Consider the following 26,690-nt stretch of genomic DNA (forward strand, 5'->3'; position numbering starts at 1 on the left):
AAAAAAAATAGATAATGGAATAAAAGAAAAAGAAAAAAAAGGAAATGGTATAACAAGAAAAAGGACATCAAAGTCAAAATCCGTGTAATCGTGGGGTTAAATTGATTGAAACTGAAATACTGAGTATATATTTTCAAATGACGTCATTCACGACGTCATGGAATGAAAATGTTCCTAATTGTATTTTATTGTCAACGATCATGCCTCTGACTGATAAACTAGCAACTCAAGGTACACGTAGTCACGTAGTGGATGACTCGGTAGTTGCATGCAATTTGTTTTAGCACGTGGTTGACACGACCCTTGACAAACCAAATGATATAATAATTTTTTTTTTTCAAAAGAACATATATTATAAAGACAAAATTGCTGAAATGATCCCTGTGATTTGTATCAAAATGCTGATTTAGTCCTTGTGGTTCTTTTTTGAAGGAGTTCATCCTCGTAGTATGTCAATATTGCTGATTTAGTCCCTATTTCTGACTGACGTTAAAAAAATACCGTTAAACCCTAGCATGTGCGAATCACGTGATGGGTAAATCTGTCTTTTTAAACCCTCACATGCTAATGCTTGACTCTATGAGGGTCCTTGCAACCACCTGAACACTTTCTTCAACCTAATTCCAAAAACTTAAAACTCATCTCTTTCATAAACACAAAAACACAAATTCATCTATTTCTTCAACTTAAATTCAGTTAAAGTCCTTATAACCGATTCATCTCTTTCAAAAACACAAAACCCATTCAATATCACAAATTCATATAATTCTAAATTTCAACAGCGACAGAAACCAGATCTATTTTTCAGATCTGCAAAATCAGAAACAAGATATGAAAACACGTCCCATGTAGGCTGCTAATTCGCACCCGTATAACACGTCGTTTCCGACGAGAACCGGCTGTTGAAAACTTCGTTTCCGACGAGATCGCCAGAGGTTGAAGGAAGAAGGTTGGCGGTGACGGCGACGACGACTTGTCTGAAAAGTAGAAGAAGAGGTGGAGATGCCGTACTATTGTGTGTTTCAGAAAGGTGCGTTTTTGTTTATTTTTTTCTTCCATATCATGTCTAATCTAAAAGTGTGTGTATGTTAATTCTCCGGGAACAGAATTGAAAAGTGTTTATCTTGTGCAGCATATCTAAAATTTGAGAGCATATAGAGTTTGTTAGCTTTTCATGTGGAATTTTGTAAGATGGAATGAGATTTTGTAATTTGGATTTTGTAATTGGATATTGTAAATCTGATTTTGACTTCCTGCTCCTCAAACTCATTTTCATTGAACCCATTTTCCTTGTTGGTTTTAAGTTGATTCAGTATTCTCAACGGGTTATAAGTTTATTTTATTTACTGGTTGCAACGAAGATCACAATTGTTTAACAAACATTTGAGTTTGGATTTGATAATATTTTAGTTTTTGTTTGTTAATTAATATGTTTAAAGAAAACAAAAAATTAGGGTTTGTTCATCATTTAGGGAAGGGATAAAGATGAAGGTGATGAAAGAGACAACACATGACAATTTTGCTCTCACATGTTTTGCATGTGACCAGATTTAACGGAATTTTTTAACGATCGTCAGTCAGAGGGACGAAATCAGCACCATTTGCAAACCACGAGGATGAAATATGTCAAAAAAAACCATAGGGACTAAATCAGCATTTTGATACAAACCACATAGACTATTTCAGCAATTTTGTCTATTATAAATGAGATTTATACTTATTCATCGAAACAATGGAAGAATGCAGTTTATTCTTGTCACGACCCGAAAAATTTCGAATTATTTTGAACCAAAATCTCTATATGATGTTTCCTTCCCTCCTCTAGTAATTACTAGGGCATCAAACTCACTACACTCTATATTAACTTTAGTGGTTAATCGTTTAAGCGTAAGCTGAAAATTAGTGATTAATTCTTCAAAAGTCTTTATCAAATTGTCAAACTTATTCTGATATTCTATGACTTGAAGGTTTATCGTGTATTGCGTTTTCATAAATTCAACTAAAATTTCCTTAGAGTGGAGAGTAGGTTTGTGCAACGGGAAGATTATATTATGATCCGAGCTATTTTGCTATTTATGTGCCCATCTAGGGTAAGGATACCTTAGATTGATTCTAGCAGCATCGGAGTTTCTAGGAATTGGTAAATTTTGAAGAGTGAGGGTGAGATCTTGTAACCTGATTTCCAGCATTTTTACCGTATGAGCAGAGACGTCATCCTTCTTAGCAGCTTCATTGTTCCAATCTTCCTGTTTTGCAGCTATTGTGTCCAAGAGATTCCATGCTTTTGTCTGCTGTTCAGGACATGAAATTGCCTTGCGAGGTCATGTCTAGGAGAGACTTATCATCCTTGGTCAAACCATTGTAAATCGTACAGATTATGTCTGCCCGGCTTAACGAATGATTCGGACATCTTTTAAGCAACATCTTTATTCTATTCCATGCTAGACACAATGACTCATTTTCTTTTTGAGAAAAGTTTGTGATGTCAGTTCTTAAACAGGTTTGCAGGGAGGGTGGATAAAATTTGTTTAGAAATTTAGTGGCCAAATCCTCCCATGTATGGATTGAGTTCGGGTTAAATTCGTCAAACCATACTAAAGCGTGTGCAGTAAGTGAATATTGAAAAATATGAAGTTTTAAAATGTTTTTCTCGTTTTCTTCCTTCTTAAAAGAGTCAACCAGACTGATAAATTTGTTTAAATGAAAGTTCGGATCGTGTAACGACCCGGATTTTTTCGTTAATATATAGAAGATTAATATTTACATAATTAATGTTTCCAACATGTTAAGCAATCAAACTCATTAAGACTTGATTATTTGAAATGAATTTTATACAAACATTTGGCCACCCCGTCAGTCTGACGATTCACGAACGTCATAATTCGTAATAATTATTTAATGACGTATATATGAATATAAATATATACTCATGATTGTTAAATGATATTTAAGTATCTCATTACATATATTAACAATTGGTTATATACATAAAATGAGATTACTAACTTAAAGACTTAAAGACTATATACATATATATAACGATTAACGTTGTAATAACTTCTAAATTAAAATGTATGTATATGTATTGTATTAATATGTATTAATACACTTTTGAAGGACTTAAACATATATACTAACATACTTATACTCAACAAAGATAGCTATACTCATAATCTCATTCAATTCCATCAAGAATTCTATTCGTATTCATTCGGTATTTACACCCGTATCATACCCAGCTTCCATACTTAAAAACTATGAGTATATACCAATATGAAATACCAATTATAACCTCCTTAGCAGCCCTATTAGTCACAAGACAAGGATAAACATGATGGAGACTTGTGGGAACCAACATTTAACTTCTAGTTTGCATTATTATGCTATATTCCAAATTTTGATAAAGTCTCTTAACCATATACATGAATCACGACTTTTAACACTCTTTTTACTCATTCATATCAGCTATTTAACTTACCTTCACTCTCATAATACTCACACACAATAACTCCAAGTATTCTCTCCATTTCTTACTCTTTAAACACTCTTTAAACACACATACTTCAAGTACTAGAAAATCTTCATTCACTTTGATCATAAACTAGCTTCAAGAACACTTTGTTAACTCATCTACTCCTCTTTATCAAGGTAAGAATCATATATAAGCTTTGGTTCAATTCATATACTTATAACTATCTTAATTCAAGATAGAAATCTTATTCGAACTTTTGTTCATTCTATGATTCTACTCCAAGGATTACAAGCCATCAAGGATATCTTTGATCACAAGATTATCATCTTATTTTATCAGTAACTTTGTTCATTTAATTTGAGGTAGTCACCTTATTCATAATCTTTTTCGATTCATATCCATATAGCTATCTTATTATGAGTTTATAACTTACAACAACAAGAACATAGTTTAGATTAATTCTAAACTTGTTCACAAAAAAACTTAATCCTTCTAACTTGACTTTTAAAATACTTCAACACATGTATTATGACAGTATGTCAAGCTAACATAAGGATATAAAACTTGTAAACATAAAGAACACCTTAAAACTGAACATACGCCATCATAGATCATCGGGGCCTGTTTTGGGTTTGATTTTAAAAACCTATCTTAAACTTTGAATTAACAGATTTCCTTTGGTGAAAAATCTTATTTTATATGGATATGAAATATATCCAAAATCCATGGTTAAACTCTAATTGGAAGTATGTTTTTCAAAAGAGTCATCAAGATGTCGTTCTTACGACGGATATGACTATCTTCTTGTATTTGACACCTAAGCTGTATTTTTGACTATAAATATATACTTTTTCTGTTTAGATTAATAAATAATGGTTCGATACAAAACTATGGCAAGTCGAATCACTCAAAACGGATTTGTAACGAAGAAATTATGGGTAAAACAAAATTTGATATTTTTGTTTATTTTTAGCTACGGTTTTGATTAATAAAAATGGATGCTAACCTTATCCTAGCTAACTTACCTTGTATCCTACATGTATTTATACATGTCTTGTTCCCGAACTTATGGAAATACAATTTATAATTGTCGTGATTAAGTTCTACGACAATATATTATAGTCTTAATAAAGATCGTAAGGCACCATATATATATATGACTTGATCACCGTGGATTCGTATACAAAGTTTTGACATATCATTTTGACTTCTTCTATATATATTATTGGAACGAACTATAAGACACCATTGGCAGTAATCTCGAGTTAGCTGTGGGTCGAAGTGGATTCCAACATAATATATATATATATATACTTTGAGTTGTGATCGAGCCTGAGACATGTATTCAATGGGTCGCGGATTGCTTCAGACAATATACATATTATGTGTCTTATTATATTAATACAATATATTATAGTGTTAGTAAATTCTAACACAATATACGCATTTATATTTATATATATATTTATACTGTTGGACTATCGGACTATTGGACTACGAACATTGGACTACTAACAATGGACAATTAAAATTATCACAAGTATCATAAGTATGGAATATTAATTATATATATATATATATATATATATATATATATATATATATATATATATATATATATATATATATATATATATATATATATATATATATATATATATATATATATATATATATATATATATATATATATATATATATATATATCTTGACACAAGAATATTATTATTAGGTTCGTGAATTTGTCAAAGGCCAATTCTTATTACCATCTATTCGGAAATCATCACAAGTGAGTTATAGTCCCATTTTTACTATCTAAATTATTTTGGGATGAGAATACATGCAAATTTATAAATGGTTTACAAAATAAGCACAAGTTCATGAAACTAAATTCTACGATTGTTTTGTTATACCGGATATCTGTACTTATTATTATTATTATTATTATGCTTGGTAACCTAAGAATTAGTGAAAAACACTAATTGACGCGAATCCTAAAGGTAGATCTACGGGCACCAACCACCCCCATTTTCGAATAGTGGAAATGCTTTAGTACTTCGAAGGGTTCTTGTCATACATTTGAATAGTGGAATGTATGATGCCAGATATCTTAAGCGCTCTATGTTAAGGTCGGTTACCAGGCGACTCATCGTATGAATGATTTTTGCAGTTGTAATGATCCTGCGCATTTAATTAAATGAAATCTTGTGGCTTATTAAATGTTATGATTATTATATATAAACTAAACCTATGACTCACCAACAATTTTGTTGACTTTTTAAGCATGTTTATTCTCAGGTGATTATTAGAAAGCTTCCGCTGTTGCATGTTTACTCAACGTCAAGATTTGGAGTCATCATGCTTTTCTAAATAAATAAACTTGCATTCGGGAATTGTATTTGTAATATATTGTTGACAAGTATGTAATGGTGTGTGTAAAATACATGTATTTTGAGGAGATTGTCTTTGATTGACAATCAAAACTTATGCTTTTAAACCTTTATTCAATAATAAAGGTTATGGTTATTTTAAAATGAATGCAAGCTTTGAAAACGTCTCATATAGAGGTCAAAAACTCGCAAAGAAATCAATTAATATGAAACATTTATAATTAATATGAACGGGGCATTTCAGATCGTCAGTCGGTAATCCTTGAAATTTACAGATCATATTAACTAGTTTAATCATGTGTGAACTGATTTCAGGAATTCCTTCGGTTCCTAAGGTGATTGGTCCTCCTCTTTTCTCTAAGCATGACTTATGCATAAAAGCAAGGGTGTCTTGTTGTTTCATTTTTTAGATTTTCTGTTTAAAAGACTTAAAAGTAACTTTTAGAAAATATTAATTTACTAAAAGGATCGATAATTTAATAAAAACAATTATTCTTGAAATTCGGTCGCTAACCAGATCGGATATCTTAACTGATAGGATTTCTCACAGATTACTTGTATCGAGGTGGCCAGGCCGACTACGAAGAGGCAGGATCCTTTTGGTTCCAATATAATTGGAGACTGTTCAAAAAATTCAATAACCAAGTCTGTGTATAATTGTCTTTCTTAGACACCACCAAACAATACTTCGTCTGTTTAAAATCTTTCTCGATCAAAATATTCGATCCCCGACAGCGGTGCCAGAAAACTCGTTACTACTATGATATGGCCGAAACAGACGGTTTTATTAGTGCAGTGTCGTTAGGCCGCAGGACGTCTGATTCAGTTGATCAAGGTAGCATACAGTGGTTTTGTTTATTTATATTGTGCGGGGCCTAAATTTACTTTTACTTTCTAAGGTTTAGAAGGTGTAAGTTAACCTAGTGTCGTATTTTTGCTGATTAACGAATTGAAGATCAAGTGGATAATTGTCTTTTAGTTAAATTACCTGGATAAAAGATAGTAGTTGATTTTAGCTAAAGGTCCTAAATGCAGAAAAGTAAATAAAGTGGAAGGATATCCGGAGTATGCAGATCAGGGAAATGTTGACCAAGATATCAGTATTGGGTTAGGGAAAGGTAATTATGCTTATGTTAAGACTATGCTTTGAATGATGTAGATATGGTTGGATGAGCCAATTACACAGACCAACTTGTCTCTGAACTCTCGGAGTTCTCTTTGAGCAGTGAGTAGTATGTTACTTGGTCGTATAATTGAAAGGTAACAATACCTTGGAGGTTATCCTCACTAAAGTACTAGGTTTATTAGTGAGTTAAGCTCTAATCCTAACCCTCGTTATCAGTTTAGGTAACTGAATAACAACGTGCCGTGTTGATTGAACACTGATCACAAATGGAAGGAATTCGTCGGTTTAAGTTGGTAAAACCTTAAATGAAAACTAACAACTATTTAATCATACTAATGAGATCATATCAATTCAAGCATTATACAGCATCACAGTTAGTATACTGATAGTAAAGCAGATAGAAACCTAATGAATACCTAAACAGTTGATATGACTAAAACCTAAGGCAACAAAACAAGAACATGCAATAGGCTTGGGTCACGCAGTGAAGGTACTAACTAGATCTTAACAACTCCTAAGAGGTCTCTTTGGAACAGTCAATAGGCATACTAGGTCATTCATGTCTCAATTTTCTAAGTTCCGTGTCCTAAAAGTGCATTATATGCCTCTCGGGAACTCCGGCCATACCGAGTCCATAGAATCTTCAGATACAGTATAACAAGGGGTCTTAATCCTATAAAGTAGCTAATTTCATATAGGTGGACAAGTCCTGATCACAATCTAGTTTGATCAATCTTTAAGATATTAGCATACAAATCTATCAGACTTCCTAGTTCAGTATTATAACAGTAATCGTACTAAATTAACATAATTACGCTAACCCAAACTTCTATCATGGCAACATACAGATTAATTAAGCTATCATGGTAATATTGGAACGCATTATTAAACATAAAAAGGAAGAACACATGTTTAATACAAAAGACAAGCGTTTCGGATAAAAACCTGAAAAGGCCGAAGAAATCTGCCCGAGATCGCAGGGACTCGCAGGGATATCCTCCGGAAAATAAAAGCTAAGCTAACTACTACTAAAGACTAACTAAAAGCTTGAAAATATGAAATGAATTACAAATTGAGTGTGTCTTGAAATGGATGGAGAGAGCCTTTTAAATAGACTTGATTTTTGCCTGCAAACGGCTGGCAGGCCGTTTGGCAGGCAATTTGGCAGGCCGTTTTTGGAGGCCGTTTGTAGTGGCCCAAACTTTTCCATGTTTATATATATTAATTGAGATTGATATTTACATGATTAAATGTTTCCAACATGTTAAGCAATCAAACTTGTTAAGACTTGATTAATTGAAATATGTTTCATATAGACAATTGACCACCCAATTTGACCGGTGATTCACGAACGTTAAAACTTGTAAAAACTATACGATGACATATATATGGTTATATATATAGTTAACATGTTTTTATTATAAGTATGTATCTCATTAGGTATTTTAACAATGAGTTATATACATAAAAATGAGACTATTAATTTAAGAAACTCGAAAACGATATATATAACGATTATCGTTATAACAACGTCTTACAAGGTACATATGAATCATATTAAGATATTGATACACTTGGTTAATTATGTTAAATGATAAGTAAATATATTATTAAGTGTATTAACAATGAAATACATATGTAAAAATAAGACTACTAACTTAATGATTTCGAAATGAGACATATATGTAACGATTATCGTTTTAACGACATTTAACTGTATATACATCATACTAAGATATATTATATATCATAATATCATGATAATATAACAATTTAACATCTCATTTGTTATAATAAACAATGGGTTAACAACATTCAACAAGATCGTTAACCTAAAGGTTTCAAAACAACATTTACATGTAACGACTAACGATGACTTAACGACTCAGTTAAAATGTATATACATGTAGTGTTTTAATATGTATTCATATACTTTTGAAAGACTTCAAGACACTTATAAAAATACTTCTACTTAACAAAAATGCTTACAATTACATCCTCGTTCAGTTTCATCAACAATTCTACTCGTATGCACCCGTATTCGTACTCGTACAATACACAACTTTTAGATGTATGTACTATTGGTATATACACTCCAATGATCAGCTCTTAGCAGCCCATGTGAGTCACCTAACACATGTGGGAACCACCATTTGGCAACTAGCATGAAATATCTCATAAAATTACAAAAATATGAGTAATCATTCATGACTTATTTACATGAAAACAAAATTACATATCCTTTATATATAATCCATACACCAACGACCAAAAACACCTACAAACACTTTCATTCTTCAATTTTCTTCATCTAATTGATCTCTCTCAAGTTCTATCTTCAAGTTCTAAGTGTTATTCATATATTTTACAAGTTCTAGTTACATAAAATCAAGAATACTTTCAAGTTTGCTAGCTCACTTCCAATCTTGTAAGGTGATCATCCAACCTCAAGAAATCTTTGTTTATTACAGTAGGTTATCATTCTAATACAAGGTAATAATCATATTCAAACTTTGGTTCAATTTCTATAACTATAACAATCTTATTTCAAGTGATGATCTTACTTGAACTTGTTTTCGTGTCATGATTCTGTTTCAAGAACTTCGAGCCATCCAAGGATCCGTTGAAGCTAGATCCATTTTTCTCTTTTCTAGTAGGTTTATCCAAGGAACTTAAGGTAGTAATGATGTTCATAACATCATTCGATTCATACATATAAAGCTATCTTATTCGAAGGTTTAAACTTGTAATCACTAGAACATAGTTTAGTTAATTCTAAACTTGTTCGCAAACAAAAGTTAATCCTTCTAACTTGAATTTTAAAATCAACTAAACACATGTTCTATATCTATATGATATGCTAACTTAATGATTTAAAACCTGGAAACACGAAAAACATCGTAAAACCGGATTTACGCCGTCGTAGTAACACCGCGGGCTGTTTTGGGTTAGTTAATTAAAAACTATGATAAACTTTGATTTAAAAGTTGTTATTCTGAGAAAATGATTTTTATTATGAACATGAAACTATATCCAAAAATTATGGTTAAACTCAAAGTGGAAGTATGTTTTCTAAAATGGTCATCTAGACGTCGTTCTTTCGACTGAAATGACTACCTTTACAAAACCGACTTGTAACTTATTTTTCCGACTATAAACCTATATTTTTTCTGTTTAGATTCATAAAATAGAGTTCAATATGAAACCATAGCAATTTGATTCACTCAAAACGGATTTAAAATGAAGAAGTTATGGGTAAAACAAGATTGGATAATTTTTCTCATTTTAGCTACGTGAAAATTGGTAACAAATCTATTCCAACCATAACTTAATCAACTTGTATTGTATATTATGTAATCTTGAGATACCATAGACACGTATACAATGTTTCGACCTATCATGTTGACACATCTATATATATTTCGGAACAACCATAGACACTCTATATGTGAATGTTGGAGTTAGCTATACAGGGTTGAGGTTGATTCCAAAATATATATAGTTTGAGTTGTGATCAATACTGAGATACGTATACACTGGGTCGTGGATTGATTCAAGATAATATTTATCGATTTATTTCTGTACATCTAACTGTGGACAACTAGTTGTAGGTTACTAACGAGGACAGCTGACTTAATAAACTTAAAACATCAAAATATATTAAAAGTGTTGTAAATATATTTTGAACATACTTTGATATATATGTATATATTGTTGTAGGTTCGTGAATCAACCAGTGGCCAAGTCTTACTTCCCGACGAAGTAAAAATCTGTGAATGTGAGTTATAGTCCCACTTTTAAAATCTAATATTTTTGGGATGAGAATACATGCAGGTTTTATAAATGATTTACAAAATAGACACAAGTACGTGAAACTACATTCTATGGTTGAATTATCGAAATCGAATATGCCCCTTTTTATTAAGTCTGATAATCTAAGAATTAGGGAACAGACACCCTAATTGACGCGAATCCTAAAGATAGATCTATTGGGCCTAACAAACCCCATCCAAAGTACCGGATGCTTTAGTACTTCGAAATTTATATCATATCCGAAGGGTGTCCCGGAATGATGGGGATATTCTTATATTATGCATCTTGTTAATGTCAGTTAACAGGTGTTCACCATATGAATGATTTTTATCTCTATGTATGGGATGTGTATTGAAATATGAAATCTTGTGGTCTATTATTATGATTTGATATATATAGGTTAAACCTATAACTCACCAACATTTTTGTTGACGTTTTAAGCATGTTTATTCTCAGGTGATTATTAAGAGCTTCCGCTATCGCATACTTAAATAAGGATGAGATTTGGAGTCCATGCTTGTATGATATTGTGTAAAAACTGCATTCAAGAAACTTATTTTGTTGTAAAATATTTGTATTGTAAACCATTATGTAATGGTCGTGTGTAAACAGGATATTTTAGATTATCATTATTTGATAATCTACGTAAAGCTTTTTAAAAACCTTTATCTATGAAATAAAGGTTATGGTTTGTTTTAAAAATGAATGCAGTCTTTGAAAAACATCTCATATAGAGGTCAAAACCTCGCAACGAAATCAATTAATATGGAACGTTTTTAATCAATAAGAACGGGACATTTCAGTTGGTATCCGAGCGTTGGTCTTAGAGAACCAGAATTTTGCATTAGTGTGTCTTATCGAGTTTGTTAGGATGCATTAGTGAGTCTGGACTTCGACCGTGTTTACTTGAAAAATGATTGCTTAACAAATTTTGTTGGAAACTATATATTTTTAACATGTGAATATTATGTGATATATTAATCTCTTAACGCGTTTGATATTATGTGATAGATGTCTACCTCTAGAACAAGTCCCATTGACTCACTTAATAATAATGAAGATTCAAATGTAAATTGGAATGATTCGTGGACTGATTCACAAGTTCCAGAAGAGGAACCGGAAGAAGAGTCGGAACCGGAAGAAGAATCGGAACCGGAAGAAGAATCGGAACCGGATGAAGAAATAGAACCGGTGGGGGAAATAATAAAACGGTTAAGTAAAAGAAAATCCTCAACCAACCGACCAAGGTTAATTATGGTCAATGGTGTTTCCGCCAAGGAAGCAAAATATTGGGAGAATTACCAATTCTCCGATGAATCGGATTCCGACGAGAATTCCGATGATGTTATAGAAATTACCCCAACTGAATTTAAAAAGGCAAAAGAAAATAATAAGGGAAAGGGCATAAAAATAGAGAAATCTAATTCCAACCCCGATGAACTTTATATGTATCGTCAACCCCCGAAGTCCTTAAGTTGTAACAATGACCCGGGAACCTCTAAACCACCAGGTTTTTCTAAACCAATGTGGAAAACGACGGCTCGTATTAGGGGAACATCATATATCCCTAGAAACTTGGCAAAACGAACCAAAACCGAAGAATAAGAAACGAGCGAGTCGGAATAAGATAGTTGTATTCGTGTGGTGTAATATATGTAATATAGTGTGCTTATGCTTTATGATATATGTAAAAATTGCTTGTATTAATAAGTATTTTTTTTATGAATCTAACTCTTGTCTATTTTACAGTTTAAAAACACAAAATGGATAGACAACCCAATATTTTAAGAGACCTACCCGGAGACATGATTGATGAAATCTTGTCTAGAGTCGGCCAGAATTCCTCGGCACAACTATTTAAGGCGAGATCAGTTTGTAAGACATTCGAAGAACGTTCCAAGAATGTCTTGGCTTATAAGAGACTTTCGTTTGAAAGATGGGGGATATCACATTGGGAAACCCATAAGTTACGATGTGTTTACTTTGACGCATATATTGCGGGGAACCCAAATACTATTTTACGCAACGGGTTAAGAAATTATTTTGACTCAATATATCCGAATATTGGACTTCGTGATTTAGAAAAAGCGGCTAACATGCAACATAAAGAAGCATGTTATGCTTACGGATTAGTAATGTTCGATTCTCACCAAAGTGAGAACAAAAACATCGGGCTACAACTATTAAACAAAACGTTTCCACAAGTGACGGAGTCGGTAATTGGGGTGATGAGATTTTTAGATTGTTATGGGACTGTTGGACATTACGTAACCCTCGTCCCTTTGACGACGTTACAACACGCTGTCTTATCAACGGCCATAACGGTTATGTTCCACAAGACCAAGGATGGGAAGTAGTCCTAGTAAAACCAGAATGCATGACTTGTTTCTGGACGTATGAATTACGTGTCTTTATTGCCTTTGCTGAACGACTTGTGTACTAGCTAGAATTATCTTCACAACTATCTTGTATCAAAGTTATTGTGTGCTATATTTCATGCTTTATGTAAAATAAGCGGTATTGTAAGTTTGTAAAATATTGTATAAAAGTTTGAACGCGAAATATTATTATAATCAGTTTTTCATATAGAATTGTAGTAGTTGAATTGTATATTAGCTACTAAGTATGAACTTAACGGGTAGGTACTACCCGAATTTAAACTTATAAAACGCTAATATGAAGAAAAAGCTTTTATAAATGAGTTCATATTATGCTACGAAATACTATTAACTACTCTTAATATTCTGTATGATTAACTTGTTCCATTTGACTATTTTGAAGGAAATGGCACCGACTACTCGACACACCGTGAATATGAATGAAGAGGAATTCCGTACTTTTCTAGCTTCAAACATAGCCTCAGTACAGGCTGCGCTACATACCAACAATAACCTTGGATTTAGCAGTACAGGAAATCGTGTAGGATGCACCTACAAAGAATTCACTGCCTGCAAACCTTTGGAATTTGATGGAACCGAAGGACCGATCGGATTGAAACGGTGGACCGAGAAGGTCGAATCGGTGTTTGCTATAAGTAAGTGTACTGAAGAGGACAAAGTGAAGTACGCTACGCATACCTTCACAGGTTCTGCGTTAACATGGTGGAATACCTATCTAGAGCAAGTGGGACAAGACGATGCGTACGCACTACCGTGGTCAGCATTCAAGCACTTGATGAACGAGAAGTACCGTCCCAGAACCGAGGTCAATAAGCTCAAGACAGAACTTAGAGGGTTACGAACCCAAGGATTTGATATTACCACGTATGAAAGACGATTCACAGAATTGTGCCTACTGTGTCCGGGAGCATTCGAAGATGAGGAAGAGAAGATCGACGCGTTTGTGAAAGGATTACCGGAAAGAATCCAAGAAGATATAAGTTCACACGAGCCCGCCTCTATACAACAGGCATGTAGAATGGCTCACAAACTAGTGAACCAGATTGAAGAAAGAATTAAAGAACAGACTGCTGAAGAGGCCAATGTGAAGCAAGTCAAAAGAAAGTGGGAGGAAAACGGTGATAAGAATCACCAATACAACAACAACAGCAATTACAACAATAATCGCAACAATTATCCCAACAATCGCAACATCAATCGCAACTACAACAAACGGCCCAACAACAACAACAACAACAACAACAACAACAACAACTACAACAATCATCCCAACAACAATAATAACCGCAACAACAACAACAATCAGAAGCAGCTATGCCAAAGGTGTGAAAAGTATCACTCGGGGTTCTGCACTAAATTTTGCAATAAGTGTAAAAGAAATGGTCATAGCGCGGCAAAGTGTGAGGTCTACGGACCAGGGGTTAATAGAACGAAAGGAACAAATGGTGTCGGAACGAGTAATGGCGGAGCAAGTAGTGTCGGAGCAAGTTATGCCAATGTAGTTTGTTATAAATGTGGAAAACCGGGCCACATTATTAGAAATTGCCCGAACCAGGAGAACACGAATGGACAAGGCCGCGGAAGAGTTTTCAATATTAATGCGGCAGAGGCACAGGAAGACCCGGAGCTTGTTACGGGTACGTTTCTTATTGACAATAAATCTGCTTACGTTTTATTTGATTCGGGTGCGGATAGAAGCTATATGAGTAGAGATTTTTGTGCTAAATTAAGTTGTCCATTGACGCCTTTGGATAGTAAATTTTTACTCGAATTAGCAAATGGTAAATTAATTTCAGCAGATAATATATGTCGGAATCGAGAAATTAAACTGGTTAGCGAAACATTTAAGATTGATTTGATACCAGTAGAGTTAGGGAGTTTTGATGTGATAATTGGTATGGACTGGTTGATAGAAGTGAAAGCAGAGATCGTCTGTCACAAAAATGCAATTCACATTATACGAGAAAAAGGAAAACCCTTAATGGTGTACGGAGAAAAGGGCAACACGAAGCTACATCTTATTAGTAATTTGAAGGCACAAAAACTAATAAGAAAAGGTTGCTATGCTATTCTAGCACACGTCGAGAAAGTACAAACTGAAGAAAAGAGCATCAATGATGTTCCCATTGCAAAAGAATTTCCCGATGTATTTCCGAAAGAATTACCGGGATTACCCCCACATCGATCCGTTGAATTTCAAATAGATCTTGTACCAGGAGCTGCACCAATAGCTCGTGCTCCTTACAGACTCGCACCCAGCGAGATGAAAGAACTGCAAAGCCAATTACAAGAACTTTTAGAGCGTGGTTTCATTCGACCAAGCACATCACCGTGGGGAGCTCCTGTTTTGTTTGTCAAGAAGAAAGATGGTACATTCAGGTTGTGTATCAACTACCGAGAGTTGAACAAACTTACCATCAAGAACCGCTACCCACTACCGAGAATCGACAACTTATTTGATCAACTACAAGGCTCGTCTGTTTATTCAAAGATTGACTTACGTTCCGGGTATCATCAAATGCGGGTGAAAGAAGATGATATTCCAAAGACTGCTTTTAGAACACGTTACGGTCATTACGAGTTTATGGTCATGCCGTTTGGTTTAGCTAATGCACCAGCTGTGTTCATGGACCTTATGAACCGAGTGTGTGGACCATACCTTGACAAGTTTGTCATTGTTTTCATTGATGACATACTTATTTACTCAAAGAATGACCAAGAACACGGTGAACATTTGTGAAAGGTGTTAGAAGTATTGAGGAAGGAAGAATTGTACGCTAAGTTTTCAAAGTGTGCATTTTGGTTGGAAGAAGTTCAATTCCTCGGTCACATAGTGAACAAAGAAGGTATTAAGGTGGATCCGGCAAAGATAGAAACTGTTGAAAAGTGGGAAACCCCGAAAACTCCGAAACACATACGCCAGTTTTTAGGACTAGCTGGTTACTACAGAAGGTTCATCCAAGACTTTTCCAGAATAGCAAAACCCTTGACTGCATTAACGCATAAAGGGAAGAAATTTGAATGGAAGGATGAACAAGAGAAAGCGTTTCAGTTATTGAAGAAAAAGCTAACTACGGCACCTATATTGTCATTGCCTGAAGGGAATGATGATTTTGTGATTTATTGTGACGCATCAAAGCAAGGTCTCGGTTGTGTATTAATGCAACGAACGAAGGTGATTGCTTATGCCTCTAGACAATTGAAGATTCACGAGCAAAATTATACGACGCATGATTTGGAATTAGGCGCGGTTGTTTTTGCATTAAAGACTTGGAGGCATTACTTATATGGGGTCAAAAGTATTATATATACCGACCACAAAAGTCTTCAACACATATTTAATCAGAAACAACTGAATATGAGGCAGCGTAGGTGGATTGAATTGTTGAATGATTACGACTTTGAGATTCGTTACCACCCGGGGAAGGCAAATGTGGTAGCCGATGCCTTGAGCAGGAAGGACAGAGAACCCATTCGAGTAAAATCTATGAATATAATGATTCATAATAACCTTACTACTCAAATAAAGGAGGCGCAACAAGGAGTTTTAAAAGAGGGAAATTTAAAGGATGAAATACCCAAAGGATCGGAGAAGCATCTTAATATTCGGGAAGACGGAACCCGGTATAGGGCTGAAAGGATTTGGGTACCAAAATTTAGAGATATGAGAGAAATGGTACTTAGAGAAGCTCATAAAACCAGATACTCAATACATCCTGGAACGGGGAAGATGTACAAGGATCTCAAGAAACATTTTTGGTGGCCGGGTATGAAAGCCGATGTTGCTAAATACGTAGGAGAATGTTTGACGTGTTCTAAGGTCAAAGTTGAGCATCAGAAACCATCAGGTCTACTTCAACAACCCGAAATCCCGGAATGGAAAGGGGAAAACATTACCATAGATTTTATCACTAAATTGCCAAGGACTGCAAGTGGTTTTGATACTATTTGGGTAATAGTTGATCGTCTCACCAAATCAGCACACTTCCTGCCAATAAGAGAAGATGACAAGATGGAGAATTTAGCACGACTGTATTTGAAGGAAGTCGTCTCCAGACATGGAATACCAATCTCTATTATCTCTGATAGGGATGGCAGATTTATTTCAAGATTCTGGCAGACATTACAGCAAGCATTAGGAACCCGTCTAGACATGAGTACTGCCTATCATCCACAAACTAATGGGCAGAGTGAAAGGACGATACAAATGCTTGAAGACATGCTACGAGCATGTGTTATTGATTTCGGAAACAGTTGGGATCGACATCTACCGTTAGCAGAATTTTCCTACAACAACAGCTACCATTCAAGCATTGAGATAGCGCCGTTTGAAGCAATTTATGGTAGAAAGTGCAGGTCTCCGATTTGTTGGAGTGAAGTGGGGGATAAACAGATTACGGGTCCGGAGATTATACAAGAAACTACCGAGAAGATCATCCAAATTCAACAACGGTTGAAAACCGCCCAAAGTCGACAAAAGAGCTACGCTGACATTAAAAGAAAAGATATAGAATTTGAAATTGGAGAGATGGTCATGCTTAAAGTTGCACCTTGGAAAGGCGTTGTTCGATTTGGTAAACGAGGGAAATTAAATCCAAGGTATATTGGACCATTCAAGATTATTGATCGTGTCCGACCAGTAGCTTACCTACTTGAGTTACCTCAACAACTCGCGGCTGTACATAACACTTTCCACGTCTCGAATTTGAAGAAATGTTTTGCTAAAGAAGATCTCACTATTCCGTTAGATGAAATCCAAATCAACGAAAAACTTCAATTCATCGAAGAACCCCGTCGAAATAATGGATCGTGAGGTTAAAAGACTTAAGCAAAACAAGATACCAATTGTTAAGGTTCGATGGAATGCTCGTAGAGGACCCGAGTTCACCTGGGAGCGTGAAGATTAGATGAAGAAGAAATACCCACATCTATTTCCAGAAGATTCGTCAACACCTTCAACAGCTTAAAATTTCGGGACGAAATTTATTTAACGGGTAGGTACTGTAGTGACCCAAACTTTTCCATGTTTATATATATTAATTGAGATTGATATTTACATGATTAAATGTTTCCAACATGTTAAGCAATCAAACTTGTTAAGACTTGATTAATTGAAATATGTTTCATATAGACAATTGACCACCCAATTTGACCGGTGATTCACGAACGTTAAAACTTGTAAAAACTATACGATGACATATATATGGTTATATATATAGTTAACATGTTTTTATTATAAGTATGTATCTCATTAGGTATTTTAACAATGAGTTATATACATAAAAATGAGACTATTAATTTAAGAAACTCGAAAACGATATATATAACGATTATCCTTATAACAACGTCTTACTAGGTACATATGAATCATATTAAGATATTGATACACTTGGTTAATTATGTTAAATGATAAGTAAATATATTATTAAGTGTATTAACAATGAAATACATATGTAAAAATAAGACTACTAACTTAATGATTTCGAAACGAGACATATATGTAACGATTATCGTTGTAACAACATTTAACTGTATATACATCATACTAAGATATATTATATATCATAATATCATGATAATATAACAATTTAACATCTCATTTGGTATAATAAACAATAGGTTAACAACATTCAACAAGATCGTTAACCTAAAGGTTTCAAAACAACATTTACATGTAACGACTAACGATGACTTAACGACTCAGTTAAAATGTATATACATGTAGTGTTTTAATATGTATTCATACACTTTTGAAAGACTTCAAGACACTTATCAAAATACTTCTACTTAACAAAAATGCTTACAATTACATTCTCGTTCAGTTTCATCAACAATTCTACTCGTATGCACCCGTATTCGTACTCGTACAATACACAGCTTTTAGATGTATGTACTATTGGTATATACACTCCAATGATCAGCTCTTAGCAGCCCATGTGAGTTACCTAACACATGTGGGAACCACCATTTGGTAACTAGCATGAAATATCTCATAAAATTACAAAAATATGAGTAATCATTCATGACTTATTTACATGAAAACAAAATTACATATCCTTTATATATAATCCATACACCAACGACCAAAAACACCTAAAAACACTTTAATTCTTCAATTTTCTTCATCTAATTGATCTCTCTCAAGTTCTATCTTCAAGTTCTAAGTGTTCTTCATATATTTTACAAGTTCTAGTTACATAAAATCAAGAATACTTTCAAGTTTGCTAGCTCACTTCCAATCTTGTAAGGTGATCATCCAACCTCAAGAAATCTTTGTTTCTTACAGTAGGTTATCATTCTAATACAAGGTAATAATCATATTCAAACTTTGGTTCAATTTCTATAACTATAACAATCTTATTTCAAGTGATGATCTTACTTGAACTTGTTTTCGTGTCATGATTCTGTTTCAAGAACTTCGAGCCATCCAAGGATCCGTTGAAGCTAGATCCATTTTTCTCTTTTCCAGTAGGTTTATCCAAGGAACTTAAGGTAGTAATGATGTTCATAACATCATTCGATTCATACATATAAAGCTATCTTATTCGAAGGTTTAAACTTGTAATCACTAGAACATAGTTTAGTTAATTCTAAACTTGTTCGCAAACAAAAGTTAATCCTTCTAACTTGAATTTTAAAATCAACTAAACACATGTTCTATATCTATATGATATGCTAACTTAATGATTTAAAACCTGGAAACACGAAAAACACCGTAAAACCGGATTTACGCCGTCGTAGTAACACCGCGGGCTGTTTTGGGTTAGTTAATTAAAAACTATGATAAACTTTGATTTAAAAGTTGTTATTCTGAGAAAATGATTTTTATTATGAACATGAAACTATATCCAAAAATTATGGTTAAACTCAAAGTGGAAGTATGTTTTCTAAAATGGTCATCTAGACGTCGTTCTTTCGACTGAAATGACTACCTTTACAAAAACGACTTGTAACTTATTTTTCCGACCATAAACCTATATTTTTTCTGTTTAGATTCATAAAATAGAGTTCAATATGAAATCATAGCAATTTGATTCACTCAAAACGGATTTAAATTGAAGAAGTTATGGGTAAAACAAGATTGGATAATTTTTCTCATTTTAGCTACGTGAAAATTGGTAACAAATCTATTCCAACCATAACTTAATCAACTTGTATTGTATATTATGTAATCTTGAGATACCATAGACACGTATACAATGTTTCGACCTATCATGTCGACACATCTATATATATTTCGGAACAACCATAGACACTCTATATGTGAATGTTGGAGTTAGCTATACATGGTTGAGGTTGATTCCAAAATATATATAGTTTGAGTTGTGATCAATACTGAGATACGTATATACTGGGTCGTGGATTGATTCAAGATAATATTTATCGATTTATTTCTGTACATCTAACTGTGGACAACTAGTTGTAAGTTACTAACGAGGACAGTTGACTTAATAAACTTAAAACATCAAAATATATTAAAAGTGTTGTAAATATATTTTGAACATACTTTGATATATATGTATATATTGTTATAGGTTCGTGAATCAACCAGTGGCCAAGTCTTACTTCCCGACGAAGTAAAAATCTGTGAATGTGAGTTATAGTCCCACTTTTAAAATCTAATATTTTTGGGATGAGAATACATGCAGGTTTTATAAATGATTTACAAAATAGACACAAGTACGTGAAACTACATTCTATGGTTGAATTATCGAAATCGAATATGCCCCTTTTTATTAAGTCTGGTAATCTAAGAATTAGGGAACAGACACCCTAATTGACGCGAATCCTAAAGATAGATCTATTGGGCCTAACAAACCCCATCCAAAGTACCGGATGCTTTAGTACTTCGAAATTTATATCATATCCGAAGGGTGTCCCGGAATGATGGGGATATTCTTATATTATGCATCTTGTTAATGTCGGTTACCAGGTGTTCACCATATGAATGATTTTTATCTCTATGTATGGGATGTGTATTGAAATATGAAATCTTGTGGTCTATTATTATGATTTGATATATATAGGTTAAACCTATAACTCACCAACATTTTTGTTGACGTTTTAAGCATGTTTATTCTCAGGTGATTATTAAGAGCTTCCACTGTCGCATACTTAAATAAGGACGAGATTTGGAGTCCATGCTTGTATGATATTGTGTAAAAACTGCATTCAAGAAACTTATTTTGTTGTAACATATTTGTATTGTAAACCATTATGTAATGGTCGTGTGTAAACAGGATATTTTAGATTATCATTATTTGATAATCTACGTAAAGCTTTTTAAAAACCTTTATCTATGAAGTAAAGGTTATGGTTTGTTTTAAAAATGAATGCAGTCTTTGAAAAACGTCTCATATAGAGGTCAAAACCTCGCAACGAAATCAATTAATATGGAACGTTTTTAATCAATAAGAACGGGACATTTCACCGTTTGCTAAGGCAAGCCGTTTATCGAGCCCGTTTGCTCTGAACGTTTGGCAGGCCGTTTGCCATACTGGCAGGCCATTTGGCAAGCCGTATGGCAGGCCGTTTGCTGGCCTGGTCAGCCTGATTTCACTGGATCGTAACTTGATTTTTTGTCTTTCACCGTTTTCGCTCTAGAATTTTCGTTTTAGCTTCGTTTTACTTGATTCTTTTTGCATCGCCTTCGTAATTACTTAATCTACAAAATCAACCAAAAAAGGATAATTTTACCAACAAAGTTTAAATCTTTATTGTTCTAGGGCTTAATATTGGGGATAAAAATGTGACTTTTTGCCCGATATGAAATACCCCACACTTGGCTTTGCTTGTCCTCAAGCAAAAAGCGGGAATATAATGATATTTCTAATCAATTCTCCCTTGCGCCATCCGTAGATCTTTTTATTATGCCTTTATCAGAAGTCAGCACATCTTTCGAAAGTATTAGAAAAAGTTTCGAGCTTCGATGGTTTGGTCGCTAGATTTCAATTGCGTCCATAGTGAAAAAGGCGTACTTCCCAACTCTCAGATGTAGAGTATACATGATCAGGCTCCTCACTAGCAGATCACTTATATCACTCAAGTGTTTAGGGTGTCCTATTCTAATTGTATTGTCGCTCAGAAGCCAGTCGTGTAACAGTTCTCATCATAGGCTTGGTAAAGCATCGATATCTCCACCGGTTAAGTAAGGACGGCACTGATATTCTTCCTAAGCATTCTTTAAGAGGAAGACGGGTTATAGGGTTTGGTTGGAAATTTATGGATCGGTGAAAGGTATCCAGATCTTTTGATTCTTAAGAGAATTGATAGACTTTGATTCTTCAGAGTATCCATTTTGGATAGAGAACGGCTCGAATTCTGTAAAAGTTTTCTTCTGAAGAGGCAGATTTTGCTAAGACTTTGTCTAGAATTTTCTTTGGCTCTTCCGGCATCCTTCTTTAGGGCAACTTCTCGGGTTTTTCTTTGCCTTATTCATAGAGACTTTGCTCTTTCATAATCATTTTTTTTAATCGGCATACCCTTTCTTCATAACTTTTGTCTTTCGTTCCTGGTGCCCAGAGAGGAAGTGATATTCCACTGGCAATAGGTCTTTGACCTATCAAAAATAATCAGGGGTTCGGAATCTTTCAACAAGTGCTTTTGAAACGAATTTGATCGATCTATCTCTTTATTAATCTCTGGATCTTTTGATGAATGGAAAGGGAAGTGAATGGCAAATGGTGCATTTTGGGAGTGAATTTGGGGTGAATATTTCTGATTCATCAACTCTTTATGTGAGTTGGTCAGTTTAAATTACGTGGAGTGGAAACGGAAACGGATGGCTTTTTGTCTTCTCTATTCAGAATGATTTCGGAAGGAGTATCGCACCTGCGCCACGTATGGCGCTCACTAATCATTGGTCTTGTAATGTATGTCTGAACCAAGTTCTAACTTGAACCGTACATAGGCACGCTCATCAATTGAAATAAAAAGTACTGTAGATTTGATGGGTCATACAGATACTTTGGGTCCAAGATTCCTTACCTTTTGGGGAGTAGGGGTCGTGCTTGATTATGCGTAGCCTTTTACATATTTTCTTAAAAGAAATCTTTTGACACAAAACATAAGTTTCAGCTTAATCGTTCCGTTCTAATAAATGTTCCGAAAACCGATTTCTAGCAATTTTATTAGATATTTTGGGCAAAAACAATGTAAGAATTTTTCAAAATTACCCAATATCCATTGCTTAATTACTTTTGGACAAAAGAATTTTTCAAAACTTGGCGTTGTACGGTTACTCGACTTTTAAAAACCTTCAACCTTTAAGACCTTTACCCATTACCCCACACTTAGAAGAACATTGTCCCTAATGTTCTCTAGAAAGAATATTTTAATACTTTATAAATTAAGGACCTTGACTTCTAAAATTCTAAGTTAGTTGCGGGGTTACCCCACACTTAGAGATTTTAGTGCGTTATAATCGAAACAGGTTTGAGAAAGGATTACTTCCCTATGGTCTTGTTACTTTTCTAGTGCTGGGCCTTCCTACGGTCAATCTCCTAGGGGCCAGTCTCTTTTGATAATATTTCTGCATGAAGAACAAAAGAGAAATACAACATTTCCACTATATATATTGTACTAAAAAATTTATATATATATATATATATATATATATATATATATATATATATATATATATATATATATAAAACTTTTTTAGTACAATGCTTCAAAAAGATAAAACTAAAAGTAAAGTAAAGTAGTCTATGGGATACTATCCTGGTTAATGTGCTGAGTCGGCGTTGCGAAGTATCTGAAGATATCATCATCATCCTCTAATCTCGGCAAGTACTCGAGAGGTTGCCCTATATCTAACTCAGGGCCTAGTAGTGAATCTAGACATAGGTCTGACGGCAACTCCAGGTGGGATAGGCTCGGGAAAGGCTCCTCGTTAGGTATGTTCCCAGTGATCTCAAATTCCTGGGCCGTTGGTGGCTCAACTGAAATGGGAATAGTGACTAAGTGAAAACCCTCAGGTAGCTCAGTGACTGGGACTGGCTCGGGAATTGGAGCAGGCAGCGTGATGGGAATAGGAGTAGCATGTGCATGAATGGCAGCTGAGGCAACGGAGTGAACTGAGGTCGGTGTGGAATGCCTGGGAGTAGCTTGTCGTGTCGTCTGAACACGGCGCTCTAGCCTAAATGAAGACGGGCCCAGAGTACTGCGCGGTATCCCCTCGCACTGAAGGTATGCTCTAAGAGCTCGATAGAGCCTCTGCTGGTCTCTGAGTAGTGCCTATGCAACATCAAGGTCACTTAAAGTGGCTCCATAGTTTATCACTGTCTGTGGCTCATGTGTCTCTGGTAGCTGTGTGTGCTCGGCTGGTCTCCTGGCTAAATGTCTAGATCGTTGAACGGGAGGAGCTGGCGGTGCTGTGCCGATATCCTCCTCAACGCTCTCCAATATCAATCGTCTTGGGCCTAATTGCCCTGTTGATGGCCTGTTCTGATCAGCACTGCTTCCGGATGAGTAAACTCTAGGAGTCCTCCTCCTTTGAACTGGGATGTAAACTGAAGCTCCTGAACTTGGCATTTTGTCTGAACACATTCAACAAACTTGTAAGTACTAAGTGCAAGTACGGCACTTAGTTGTTAGTACACAGAGATAATATCTTAAGACTGAAAATAATTGAAATAAAAGTAAAAGTATAAGCAAGGGGTGCCTCCCAAGAGCGCTTTGATTATCAAGTCGTTACAGCTCGACTTTTCCTTGTCCGATCTTCAGAATGGATCGAAGGAGAAGAGATGCTCCTCCTTATCGTGGTCTTCTAGATAAGCTTTCAACTGGTGGCCGTTGACTTTGAAGTTTCCAGTAGGTCCTTCTAATTTCACGGCTCTGTGTGGAAAAGCATGTATAACTTTGTATGGGCCACTCCATCTTGATCTAAATTTTCCAGCGAACTTCTTGAACCGAGAATTGAAGAGTAGAACTTTATCTCCAGGGGAGAACTTTGTAGGAATCAATTTTGCATCATGCGTAAGCTTCGTCCGTTCCTTGTAGATGTATGACGTTTGATAGTGCTCCAAATGAACATATATTTAGTCGCAATATCATCTCAATCTGTAAAGTTTTTAGTTGTAATTATTCTATTTTTAAGTTTTAATCGTTTAAATAAATAAATGTGAAGACGAAGCACGAAGATTAAAGAATTGAAGAAAAAGTGCCACTAAAGCTTGAAAAGTGCCACTAAAGCCATAGTGCATTCAAAAGTGCCACTAAAAGTGAGTTAAAGACTTGCGCGGATTTTGGGAGTTAAGGAAAATATTTTTTTATACAAATTACAAATTGCGAAACATAAAGTACAAGATATTAAAGAGTACGAAAAGACGTTCAAAAATCCAGAACCGAGACATGAACCGAGCATCAACGCGCGAGTCAACGGACCTAAAATTACAAGTCTACTATGCACAAGAATATAATATAATATATATATAATAATATATATTATATTATATATTATATTATATGTATTATTAAAATTCAGAGCCGCCCACGTTTTAAACATCATGTGAGCTGGAACAGGCAGCCATGCGATCGCATGGCATATAGGCAGAAAGCCCATGCGATCACATGGGCATGAAATCTTGGTCAGGTCCTATAAAAGGCAACGTTTTCTGCCGAATGATACACACTCTTCACTCTTTCTTTCTTCCTCTGTAAAGAATTATATATACTTATATTTATAATATTAAGTTTAATTTAAGTTTAATAATAATTGGGTTATTGTAAGAAATGTTTTACCGGTTTTAAAGTCGGAACTCTGTCCGTGTAACGCTACGCGATAAATAATCACTGTAAGCTATGTTCTTCCTTTTTCAATTAATGTATCGTAACTAAGTTATTATTATGCTTATTTGAGCCAAAGTAATCGTGATATTGGACAAAATATTAAGATGGGGCTATTGGATTTTGTACCATAATTAGGGTTTGGACAAAAGGCCGACACTTGTGGACATTGAACTATGGACTATTAATAGATGTGGGGTATTGTCTAATCGAATGACAACTCATTGGAATCTGTCGAACCTATCTTCAAATTAGTTAATCTAATAATTATTAAATGATTATGCATGTCCTATCTAGTGACGTTTATACAAAATCTTTTACGATCATTTAATTAATTATTTCGGTTGGGTAGTTGATTATTCAAACTGATCAAATGGGTAAATTAATGTTCATATCTCATTAAAACAGGGGTGGATTACATACAAGGGTAATTGGTGTAATTATTAACAAAGTATTAAAACCTTGAATTACACGCAGTCGATAACCTGGTGTAATTATTAACAAAGATTAAAACCTTGTTACAGTTTAAATCCCTAATTAGTTGGAATATTTGACTTCGGGAATAAGGTTAATTTGACGAGCATTTTATAATTATGACCGATGGACTATTATGGACAAAAACCAGATAGGTATCAAATAATCTAGGACAAAGGACAATTAACCCAGAGTAATAAATTAAAATCAAAACGTCAAACATCATG

The sequence above is a fragment of the Rutidosis leptorrhynchoides genome, chromosome 9 (assembly GCF_046630445.1).
Source record: "Rutidosis leptorrhynchoides isolate AG116_Rl617_1_P2 chromosome 9, CSIRO_AGI_Rlap_v1, whole genome shotgun sequence".
Lineage (NCBI taxonomy): Eukaryota > Viridiplantae > Streptophyta > Magnoliopsida > Asterales > Asteraceae > Rutidosis > Rutidosis leptorrhynchoides.